Source organism: Bombus affinis, unplaced genomic scaffold (genome assembly GCF_024516045.1).
Source record: "Bombus affinis isolate iyBomAffi1 unplaced genomic scaffold, iyBomAffi1.2 ctg00000058.1, whole genome shotgun sequence".
Lineage (NCBI taxonomy): Eukaryota > Metazoa > Arthropoda > Insecta > Hymenoptera > Apidae > Bombus > Bombus affinis.
In genome coordinates this window covers 539,488-553,122 of record NW_026108819.1, presented here as the reverse complement: position 1 = coordinate 553,122, position 13,635 = coordinate 539,488, and positions in this window count along the sequence as shown.

Here is a 13,635-nt window from a genome sequence, read left to right as displayed (position 1 = left end):
CGAGCAACGGTGACAATTTCCAAGCTATACATATATCTTATATTGCATTGCATTTGTTTCGTGTTATTACCTAATTTTGTCAGCCATTTCTGACATCACATTGCACTTTACTATGTGGAAATAGTACTATTTATGTGAAACTATTCATAAACTGTAAACATTTGTCAGTAGGCAATTCGATAAAGACTTCCGGCTCCTCGGGCTGGTGCGAATATTTCAATGTCCGTATTTGCCAAACCGTTGGTTTGTGACACACCTTTACGCGTCTCTCGCTCTCTGCGCTCGCTCGAAAGCTATAGCCTAACCTAAAACCATACATCTTGCGTTCAGTAATCGATATGGTGGCGACATATTTCGAATTTGCGAACGTGTCGCATCGGTTGTGAGGTTGGACTAGATTTTTACGAGCGAGCGGCGCGAGCAGCAACGGTGTCAACTTCCAAGCTATACATATACCTTATATTGCATTGCATTTGTTTCGTGTTATTACCTAATTTTGTCAGCCATTTCTGACATCACATTGCACTTTACTATGTGGAAATAGTACTATTTATGTGAAACTATTCATAAACTGTAAACATTTGTCAGTAGGCAATTCGATAAAGACTTCCGGCTCCTCGGGCTGGTGCGAATATTTCAATGACCGTATGTGCCAAACCGTTGGTTTGTGACACTCCTTTACACGTCTCTCGCTCGCTACGCTCGCTCGAAAGCTATAGCTTAACCTAAAACCAAGCCATCTTGCGTTCAGTATTCGATATGGCGGTGACATATTTCGAATTTGCGAACATGTCGCATCGGTTGTGAGGTTGGACTAGATTTTTACGAGCGAGCGGAGCGAGCGAGCAACGATCACAATTTCCAAGTTATACATATACCTTATATTGCCTTGCATATATTTCGTGTTATTACCTAATTTTGTCAGCCATTTCTGTCATCACATTGCACTTTACTATGTGGAAATAGTACTATTTATGTGAAACTATTCATAAACTGTAAACATTTGTCAGTAGGCAATTCGATAAAGACTTCCGGCTCCTCGGGCTGGGGGAATATTTCAATGTCCGTATGTGCCAAACCGTTGGTTTGTGACACACCTTTACGCGTCTCTCGCTCGCTGCGCTCGCTAGAAAGCTATAGCCTAACCTAAAACCATACATGTTGCGTTCAGTAATCGATATGGTGGCGACATATTTCGAATTTGCGAACGTGTCGCATCGGTTGTGAGGTTGGACTAGATTTTTACGAGCGAGCGGAGCGAGCGAGCAACGGTGACAATTTCCAAGCTATACATATACCTGATATTGCATTGCATTTGTTTCGTGTTATTACCTAATTTTGTCAGCCATTTCGGACATCACATTGCACTGTAGTATGTGGAAATAGTACTATTTATGTGAAACTATTCGTAAACTGTAAACATTTGTCAGTAGGCAATTCGATAAAGACTTCCGGCTCCTCGGGCTGGTGCGAATATTTCAATGTCCGTATGTGCCAAACCGTTGGATTGTGACACACCTTTACGCGACTCTCGCTCGCTGCGCTCGCTCGAAAGCTATAGCCTAACCTAAAACCATACATCTTGCGTTCAGTAATCGATATGGTGGTGACATATTTCGAATTTGCGAACGTGTCGCATCGGTTGTGAGGTTGGACTAGATTTTTACGAGCGAGCGGAGCGAGCGAGCACCGATCACAATTTCCAAGCTATACATATACCTTATATTGCATTGCATTTGTTTCGAGTTATTACCTAATTTTGTCAGCCATTTCTGACATCACATTGCACTTTACTATGTGGAAATAGTACTATTTATGTGAAACTATTCATAAACTGTAAACATTTGTCAGTAGGCAATTCGATAAAGACTTCCGGCTCCTCGGGCTGGTGCGAATATTTCAATGTCCGTGTGTGCCAAACCGTTGGTTTGTGACACACCTTTACGCGTCTCTCGCTCGCTGCGCTCGCTCGAAAGCTATAGCTTAAACTAAAACCAAGCCATCTTGCGTTCATTATTCGATATGGTGGCGACATATTTCGAATTTGCGAACGTGTCGCATCGGTTGTGAGGTTGGACAAGATTTTTACGAGCGAGCGGAGCGAGCGAGCAACGGTGACAATTTCCAAGCTATACATATACCTTATATTGCATTGCATTTGTTTCGTGTTATTACCTAATTTTGTCAGCCATTTCGGACATCCCATTGCACTGTAGTATGTGGAAATAGTACTATTTATGTGAAACTATTCATAAACTGTAAACATTTGTCAGTAGGCAATTCGATAAAGACTTCCGGCTCCTCGGGCTGGGGGAATATTTCAATGTCCCTATGTGCCAAACCGTTGGTTTGTGACACACCATTACACGGCTCTCGCTCGCTACGCTCGCTCGAAAGCTATAGCTTAACCTAAAACCAATCCATCTTGCGTTCAGTATTCGATATGGTGGTGACATATTTCGAATTTGCGAACGTGTCGCATCGGTTGTGAGGTTGGACTAGATTTTTACGAGCGAGCCGAGCGAGCGAGCAACGGTGACAACTTCCAAGCTATACATATACCTTATATTGCATTGCATTTGTTTCGTGTTATTAGCTAATTTTGTCAGCCATTTCTGACATCACATTGCACTTTACTATGTGGAAATAGTACTATTTATGTGAAACTATTCATAAACTGTAAATATTTGTCAGTAGGCAATTCGATAAAGACTTCCGGCTCCTCGGGCTGGTGCGAATATTTCAATGACCGTATGTGCCAAACCGTTGGTTTGTGACACTCCTTTACACGTCTCTCGCTCGCTACGCTCGCTCGAAAGCTATAGCTTAACCTAAAACCAAGCCATCTTGCGTTCAGTATTCGATATGGTGGTGACATATTTCGAATTTGCGAACGTGTCGCATCGGTTGTGACGTTGGACTAGATTTTTACGAGCGAGCGAAGCGAGCGAGCAACGGTGACAATTTCCAAGCTATACATATATCTTATATTGCATTGCATTTGTTTCGTGTTATTACCTAATTTTGTCAGCCATTTCTGACATCACATTGCACTTTACTATGTGAAAATAGTACTATTTATGTGAAACTATTCATAAACTGTAAACATTTGTCAGTAGGCAATTCGATAAAGACTTCCGGCTCCTCGGGCTGGTGCGAATATTTCAATGTCCGTATTTGCCAAACCGTTGGTTTGTGACACACCTTTACGCGTCTCTCGCTCTCTGCGCTCGCTCGAAAGCTATAGCCTAACCTAAAACCATACATCTTGCGTTCAGTAATCGATATGGTGGCGACATATTTCGAATTTGCGAACGTGTCGCATCGGTTGTGAGGTTGGACTAGATTTTTACGAGCGAGCGGCGCGAGCGAGCAACGGTGACAACTTCCAAGCTATACATATACCTTATATTGCATTGCATTTGTTTCGTGTTATTACCTAATTTTGTCAGCCATTTCTGACATCACATTGCACTTTACTATGTGGAAATAGTACTATTTATGTGAAACTACTCATAAACTGTAAACATTTGTCAGTAGGCAATTCGATAAATACTTCCGGCTCCTCGGGCTGGTGCGAATATTTCAATGACCGTATGTGCCAAACCGTTGGTTTGTGACACTCCTTTACACGTCTCTCGCTCGCTACGCTCGCTCGAAAGCTATAGCTTAACCTAAAACCAAGCCATCTTGCGTTCAGTATTCGATATGGCGGTGACATATTTCGAATTTGCGAACATGTCGCATCGGTTGTGAGGTTGGACTAGATTTTTACGAGCGAGCGGAGCGATCGAGCAACGATCACAATTTCCAAGTTATACATATACCTTATATTGCCTTGCATATATTTCGTGTTATTACCTAATTTTGTCAGCCATTTCTGTCATCACATTGCACTTTACTATGTGGAAATAGTACTATTTATGTGAAACTATTCATAAACTGTAAACATTTGTCAGTAGGCAATTCGATAAAGACTTCCGGCTCCTCGGGCTGGTGCGATTATTTCAATGTCCGTATTTGCCAAACCGTTGGTTTGTGACACACCTTTACGCGTCTCTCGCTCTCTGCGCTCGCTCGAAAGCTATAGCCTAACCTAAAACCATACATCTTGCGTTCAGTAGTCGATATGGTGGCGACATATTTCGAATTTGCGAACGTGTCGCATCGGTTGTGAGGTTGGACTAGATTTTTACGAGCGAGCGGCGCGAGCGAGCAACGGTGACAACTTCCAAGCTATACATATACCTTATATTGCATTGCATTTGTTTCGTGTTATTACCTAATTTTGTCAGCCATTTCTGACATCACATTGCACTTTACTATATGGAAATAGTACTATTTATGTGAAACTATTCATAAACTGTAAACATTTGTCAGTAGGCAATTCGATAAAGACTTCCGGCTCCTCGGGCTGGTGCGAATATTTCAATGACCGTATGTGCCAAACCGTTGGTTTGTGACACTCCTTTACACGTCTCTCGCTCGCTACGCTCGCTCGAAAGCTATAGCTTAACCTAAAACCAAGCCATCTTGCGTTCAGTATTCGATATGGTGGTGACATATTTCGAATTTGCGAACGTGTCGCATCGGTTGTGACGTTGGACTAGATTTTTACGAGCGAGCGAAGCGAGCGAGCAACGGTGACAATTTCCAAGCTATACATATATCTTATATTGCATTGCATTTGTTTCGTGTTATTACCTAATTTTGTCAGCCATTTCTGACATCACATTGCACTTTACTATGTGGAAATAGTACTATTTATGTGAAACTATTCATAAACTGTAAACATTTGTCAGTAGGCAATTCGATAAAGACTTCCGGCTCCTCGGGCTGGTGCGAATATTTCAATGTCCGTATTTGCCAAACCGTTGGTTTGTGACACACCTTTACGCGTCTCTCGCTCTCTGCGCTCGCTCGAAAGCTATAGCCTAACCTAAAACCATACATCTTGCGTTCAGTAATCGATATGGTGGCGACATATTTCGAATTTGCGAACGTGTCGCATCGGTTGTGAGGTTGGACTAGATTTTTACGAGCGAGCGGCGCGAGCGAGCAACGGTGACAACTTCCAAGCTATACATATACCTTATATTGCATTGCATTTGTTTCGTGTTATTACCTAATTTTGTCAGCCATTTCTGACATCACATTGCACTTTACTATGTGGAAATAGTACTATTTATGTGAAACTATTCATAAACTGTAAACATTTGTCAGTAGGCAATTCGATAAAGACTTCCGGCTCCTCGGGCTGGTGCGAATATTTCAATGACCGTATGTGCCAAACCGTTGGTTTGTGACACTCCTTTACACGTCTCTCGCTCGCTACGCTCGCTCGAAAGCTATAGCTTAACCTAAAACCAAGCCATCTTGCGTTCAGTATTCGATATGGCGGTGACATATTTCGAATTTGCGAACATGTCGCATCGGTTGTGAGGTTGGACTAGATTTTTACGAGCGAGCGGAGCGATCGAGCAACGATCACAATTTCCAAGTTATACATATACCTTATATTGCCTTGCATATATTTCGTGTTATTACCTAATTTTGTCAGCCATTTCTGTCATCACATTGCACTTTACTATGTGGAAATAGTACTATTTATGTGAAACTATTCATAAACTGTAAACATTTGTCAGTAGGCAATTCGATAAAGACTTCCGGCTCCTCGGGCTGGTGGAATATTTCAATGTCCCTATGTGCCAAACCGTTGGTTTGTGACACACCATTACACGGCTCTCGCTCGCTACGCTCGCTCGAAAGCTATAGCTTAACCTAAAACCAATCCATCTTGCGTTCAGTATTCGATATGGTGGTGACATATTTCGAATTAGCGAACGTGTCGCATCGGTTGTGACGTTGGACTAGATTTTTACGAGCGAGCGAAGCGAGCGAGCAACGGTGACAATTTCCAAGCTATACATATACCTTATATTGCATTGCATTTGTTTCGTGTTATTACCTAATTTTGTCAGCCATTTCTGACAACACGTTGCACTTTACTATGTGGAAATAGTACTATTTATGTGAAACTATTCACAAACTGTAAACATTTGTCAGTACGCCATAGGATAAAGACTTCCGGCTCCTCGGGCTGGTGCGAATATTTCAATGTCCGTATGTGCCAAACCGTTGGTTTCTGACACACCTTTACGCGTCCCTCGCTCGCTGCGCTCGCTCGAAATCTATTGCCCAACATAAAACCATACATCTTGCGTTCAGTAATCGATATGGTGGTGACATATTTCGAATTTGCGAACGTGTCGCATCGGTTGTGAGGTCGGACTAGATTTTTACGAGCGAGCGGAGCGAGCGAGCAACGATCACAATTTCCAAGCTATACATATACCTTATATTGCCTTGCATATATTTCGTGTTATTACCTAATTTTGTCAGCCATTTCTGACATCACATTGAACTTTACTATGTGGAAATAGTACTATTTATGTGAAACTATTCATAAACTGTAAACATTTGTCAGTAGGCAATTCGATAAAGACTTCCGGCTCCTCGGGCTGGTGCGAATATTTCAATGTCCGTATGTGCCAAACCGTTGGTTTGTGACACACCTTTACGCGTCTCTCGCTCGCTGCGCTCGCTCGAAAGCTATAGCTTAAACTAAAACCAAGCCATCTTGCGTTCATTATTCGATATGGTGGCGACATATTTCGAATTTGCGAACGTGTCGCATCGGTTGTGAGGTTGGACTAGATTTTTACGAGCGAGCGGAGCGAGCGAGCAACGGTGACAATTTCCAAGCTATACATATACCTTATATTGCATTGCATTTGTTTCGTGTTATTACCTAATTTTGTCAGCCATTTCGGACATCCCATTGCACTGTAGTATGTGGAAATAGTACTATTTATGTGAAACTATTCATAAACTGTAAATATTTGTCAGTAGGCAATTCGATAAAGACTTCCGGCTCCTCGGGCTGGTGCGAATATTTCAATGACCGTATGTGCCAAACCGTTGGTTTGTGACACTCCTTTACACGTCTCTCGCTCGCTACGCTCGCTCGAAAGCTATAGCTTAACCTAAAACCAAGCCATCTTGCGTTCAGTATTCGATATGGTGGTGACATATTTCGAATTTGCGAACGTGTCGCATCGGTTGTGACGTTGGACTAGATTTTTACGAGCGAGCGAAGCGAGCGAGCAACGGTGACAATTTCCAAGCTATACATATATCTTATATTGCATTGCATTTGTTTCGTGTTATTACCTAATTTTGTCAGCCATTTCTGACATCACATTGCACTTTACTATGTGAAAATAGTACTATTTATGTGAAACTATTCATAAACTGTAAACATTTGTCAGTAGGCAATTCGATAAAGACTTCCGGCTCCTCGGGCTGGTGCGAATATTTCAATGTCCGTATTTGCCAAACCGTTGGTTTGTGACACACCTTTACGCGTCTCTCGCTCTCTGCGCTCGCTCGAAAGCTATAGCCTAACCTAAAACCATACATCTTGCGTTCAGTAATCGATATGGTGGCGACATATTTCGAATTTGCGAACGTGTCGCATCGGTTGTGAGGTTGGACTAGATTTTTACGAGCGAGCGGCGCGAGCGAGCAACGGTGACAACTTCCAAGCTATACATATACCTTATATTGCATTGCATTTGTTTCGTGTTATTACCTAATTTTGTCAGCCATTTCTGACATCACATTGCACTTTACTATGTGGAAATAGTACTATTTATGTGAAACTACTCATAAACTGTAAACATTTGTCAGTAGGCAATTCGATAAATACTTCCGGCTCCTCGGGCTGGTGCGAATATTTCAATGACCGTATGTGCCAAACCGTTGGTTTGTGACACTCCTTTACACGTCTCTCGCTCGCTACGCTCGCTCGAAAGCTATAGCTTAACCTAAAACCAAGCCATCTTGCGTTCAGTATTCGATATGGCGGTGACATATTTCGAATTTGCGAACATGTCGCATCGGTTGTGAGGTTGGACTAGATTTTTACGAGCGAGCGGAGCGATCGAGCAACGATCACAATTTCCAAGTTATACATATACCTTATATTGCCTTGCATATATTTCGTGTTATTACCTAATTTTGTCAGCCATTTCTGTCATCACATTGCACTTTACTATGTGGAAATAGTACTATTTATGTGAAACTATTCATAAACTGTAAACATTTGTCAGTAGGCAATTCGATAAAGACTTCCGGCTCCTCGGGCTGGTGCGATTATTTCAATGTCCGTATTTGCCAAACCGTTGGTTTGTGACACACCTTTACGCGTCTCTCGCTCTCTGCGCTCGCTCGAAAGCTATAGCCTAACCTAAAACCATACATCTTGCGTTCAGTAGTCGATATGGTGGCGACATATTTCGAATTTGCGAACGTGTCGCATCGGTTGTGAGGTTGGACTAGATTTTTACGAGCGAGCGGCGCGAGCGAGCAACGGTGACAACTTCCAAGCTATACATATACCTTATATTGCATTGCATTTGTTTCGTGTTATTACCTAATTTTGTCAGCCATTTCTGACATCACATTGCACTTTACTATATGGAAATAGTACTATTTATGTGAAACTATTCATAAACTGTAAACATTTGTCAGTAGGCAATTCGATAAAGACTTCCGGCTCCTCGGGCTGGTGCGAATATTTCAATGACCGTATGTGCCAAACCGTTGGTTTGTGACACTCCTTTACACGTCTCTCGCTCGCTACGCTCGCTCGAAAGCTATAGCTTAACCTAAAACCAAGCCATCTTGCGTTCAGTATTCGATATGGTGGTGACATATTTCGAATTTGCGAACGTGTCGCATCGGTTGTGACGTTGGACTAGATTTTTACGAGCGAGCGAAGCGAGCGAGCAACGGTGACAATTTCCAAGCTATACATATATCTTATATTGCATTGCATTTGTTTCGTGTTATTACCTAATTTTGTCAGCCATTTCTGACATCACATTGCACTTTACTATGTGGAAATAGTACTATTTATGTGAAACTATTCATAAACTGTAAACATTTGTCAGTAGGCAATTCGATAAAGACTTCCGGCTCCTCGGGCTGGTGCGAATATTTCAATGTCCGTATTTGCCAAACCGTTGGTTTGTGACACACCTTTACGCGTCTCTCGCTCTCTGCGCTCGCTCGAAAGCTATAGCCTAACCTAAAACCATACATCTTGCGTTCAGTAATCGATATGGTGGCGACATATTTCGAATTTGCGAACGTGTCGCATCGGTTGTGAGGTTGGACTAGATTTTTACGAGCGAGCGGCGCGAGCGAGCAACGGTGACAACTTCCAAGCTATACATATACCTTATATTGCATTGCATTTGTTTCGTGTTATTACCTAATTTTGTCAGCCATTTCTGACATCACATTGCACTTTACTATGTGGAAATAGTACTATTTATGTGAAACTATTCATAAACTGTAAACATTTGTCAGTAGGCAATTCGATAAAGACTTCCGGCTCCTCGGGCTGGTGCGAATATTTCAATGTCCGTATTTGCCAAACCGTTGGTTTGTGACACACCTTTACGCGTCTCTCGCTCTCTGCGCTCGCTCGAAAGCTATAGCCTAACCTAAAACCATACATCTTGCGTTCAGTAATCGATATGGTGGCGACATATTTCGAATTTGCGAACGTGTCGCATCGGTTGTGAGGTTGGACTAGATTTTTACGAGCGAGCGGCGCGAGCGAGCAACGGTGACAACTTCCAAGCTATACATATACCTTATATTGCATTGCATTTGTTTCGTGTTATTACCTAATTTTGTCAGCCATTTCTGACATCACATTGCACTTTACTATGTGGAAATAGTACTATTTATGTGAAACTATTCATAAACTGTAAACATTTGTCAGTAGGCAATTCGATAAAGACTTCCGGCTCCTCGGGCTGGTGCGAATATTTCAATGACCGTATGTGCCAAACCGTTGGTTTGTGACACTCCTTTACACGTCTCTCGCTCGCTACGCTCGCTCGAAAGCTATAGCTTAACCTAAAACCAAGCCATCTTGCGTTCAGTATTCGATATGGCGGTGACATATTTCGAATTTGCGAACATGTCGCATCGGTTGTGAGGTTGGACTAGATTTTTACGAGCGAGCGGAGCGATCGAGCAACGATCACAATTTCCAAGTTATACATATACCTTATATTGCCTTGCATATATTTCGTGTTATTACCTAATTTTGTCAGCCATTTCTGTCATCACATTGCACTTTACTATGTGGAAATAGTACTATTTATGTGAAACTATTCATAAACTGTAAACATTTCTCAGTAGGCAATTCGATAAAGACTTCCGGCTCCTCGGGCTGGTGGAATATTTCAATGTCCCTATGTGCCAAACCGTTGGTTTGTGACACACCATTACACGGCTCTCGCTCGCTACGCTCGCTCGAAAGCTATAGCTTAACCTAAAACCAATCCATCTTGCGTTCAGTATTCGATATGGTGGTGACATATTTCGAATTAGCGAACGTGTCGCATCGGTTGTGACGTTGGACTAGATTTTTACGAGCGAGCGAAGCGAGCGAGCAACGGTGACAATTTCCAAGCTATACATATACCTTATATTGCATTGCATTTGTTTCGTGTTATTACCTAATTTTGTCAGCCATTTCTGACATCACATTGCACTTTACTATGTGGAAATAGTACTATTTATGTGAAACTATTCATAAACTGTAAACATTTGTCAGTAGGCAATTCGATAAAGACTTCCGGCTCCTCGGGCTGGTGCGAATATTTCAATGTCAGTATGTGCCAAACCGTTGGTTTGTGACACACCTTTACGCGTCCCTCGCTCGCTGCGCTCGCTCGAAAACTATTGCCCAACCTAAAACCAATCCATCTTGCGTTCATTATTCGATATGGTGGCGACATATTTCGAATTTGCGAACGTGTCGCATCGGATGTGAGGTTGGACTAGATTTTTACGAGCGAGCGGAGCGAGCGAGAAACGGTGACAATTTCCAAGCTATACATATACCTTATATTGCATTGCATTTGTTTCGTGTTATTACCTAATTTTGTCAGCCATTTCTGACAACACGTTGCACTTTACTATGTGGAAATAGTACTATTTATGTGAAACTATTCACAAACTGTAAACATTTGTCAGTACGCCATAGGATAAAGACTTCCGGCTCCTCGGGCTGGTGCGAATATTTCAATGTCCGTATGTGCCAAACCGTTGGTTTCTGACACACCTTTACGCGTCCCTCGCTCGCTGCGCTCGCTCGAAATCTATTGCCCAACATAAAACCATACATCTTGCGTTCAGTAATCGATATGGTGGTGACATATTTCGAATTTGCGAACGTGTCGCATCGGTTGTGAGGTCGGACTAGATTTTTACGAGCGAGCGGAGCGAGCGAGCAACGATCACAATTTCCAAGCTATACATATACCTTATATTGCCTTGCATATATTTCGTGTTATTACCTAATTTTGTCAGCCATTTCTGACATCACATTGAACTTTACTATGTGGAAATAGTACTATTTATGTGAAACTATTCATAAACTGTAAACATTTGTCAGTAGGCAATTCGATAAAGACTTCCGGCTCCTCGGGCTGGTGCGAATATTTCAATGTCCGTATGTGCCAAACCGTTGGTTTGTGACACACCTTTACGCGTCTCTCGCTCGCTGCGCTCGCTCGAAAGCTATAGCTTAAACTAAAACCAAGCCATCTTGCGTTCATTATTCGATATGGTGGCGACATATTTCGAATTTGCGAACGTGTCGCATCGGTTGTGAGGTTGGACTAGATTTTTACGAGCGAGCGGAGCGAGCGAGCAACGGTGACAATTTCCAAGCTATACATATACCTTATATTGCATTGCATTTGTTTCGTGTTATTACCTAATTTTGTCAGCCATTTCGGACATCCCATTGCACTGTAGTATGTGGAAATAGTACTATTTATGTGAAACTATTCATAAACTGTAAACATTTGTCAGTAGGCAATTCGATAAAGACTTCCGGCTCCTCGGGCTGGGGGAATATTTCAATGTCCCTATGTGCCAAACCGTTGGTTTGTGACACACCATTACACGGCTCTCGCTCGCTACGCTCGCTCGAAAGCTATAGCTTAACCTAAAACCAATCCATCTTGCGTTCAGTATTCGATATGGTGGTGACATATTTCGAATTTGCGAACGTGTCGCATCGGTTGTGAGGTTGGACTAGATTTTTACGAGCGAGCGGAGCGAGCGAGCAACGGTGTCAACTTCCAAGCTATACATATACCTTATATTGCATTGCATTTGTTTCGTGTTATTACCTAATTTTGTCAGCCATTTCTGACATCACATTGCACTTTACTATGTGGAAATAGTACTATTTATGTGAAACTATTCATAAACTGTAAACATTTGTCAGTAGGCAATTCGATAAAGACTTCCGGCTCCTCGGGCTGGTGCGAATATTTCAATGACCGTATGTGCCAAACCGTTGGTTTGTGACACTCCTTTACACGTCTCTCGCTCGCTACGCTCGCTCGAAAGCTATAGCTTAACCTAAAACCAAGCCATCTTGCGTTCAGTATTCGATATGGCGGTGACATATTTCGAATTTGCGAACATGTCGCATCGGTTGTGAGGTTGGACTAGATTTTTACGAGCGAGCGGAGCGAGCAAGCAACGATCACAATTTCCAAGTTATACATATACCTTATATTGCCTTGCATATATTTCGTGTTATTACCTAATTTTGTCAGCCATTTCTGTCATCACATTGCACTTTACTATGTGGAAATAGTACTATTTATGTGAAACTATTCATAAACTGTAAACATTTGTCAGTAGGCAATTCGATAAAGACTTCCGGCTCCTCGGGCTGGGGGAATATTTCAATGTCCGTATGTGCCAAACCGTTGGTTTGTGACACACCTTTACGCGTCTCTCGCTCGCTGCGCTCGCTAGAAAGCTATAGCCTAACCTAAAACCATACATGTTGCGTTCAGTAATCGATATGGTGGCGACATATTTCGAATTTGCGAACGTGTCGCATCGGTTGTGAGGTTGGACTAGATTTTTACGAGCGAGCGGTGCGAGCGAGCAACGGTGACAATTTCCAAGCTATACATATACCTGATATTGCATTGCATTTGTTTCGTGTTATTACCTAATTTTGTCAGCCATTTCGGACATCACATTGCACTGTAGTATGTGGAAATAGTACTATTTATGTGAAACTATTCGTAAACTGTAAACATTTGTTAGTAGGCAATTCGATAAAGACTTCCGGCTCCTCGGGCTGGTGCGAATATTTCAATGTCCGTATGTGCCAAACCGTTGGATTGTGACACACCTTTACGCGACTCTCGCTCGCTGCGCTCGCTCGAAAGCTATAGCCTAACCTAAAACCATACATCTTGCGTTCAGTAATCGATATGGTGGTGACATATTTCGAATTTGCGAACGTGTCGCATCGGTTGTGAGGTTGGACTAGATTTTTACGAGCGAGCGGAGCGAGCGAGCAACGATTACAATTTCCAAGCTATACATATACCTTATATTGCCTTGCATATATTTCGTGTTATTACCTAATTTTGTCAGCCATTTCTGACATCACATTGCACTTTACTATGTGGAAATAGTACTATTTATGTGAAACTATTCATAAAC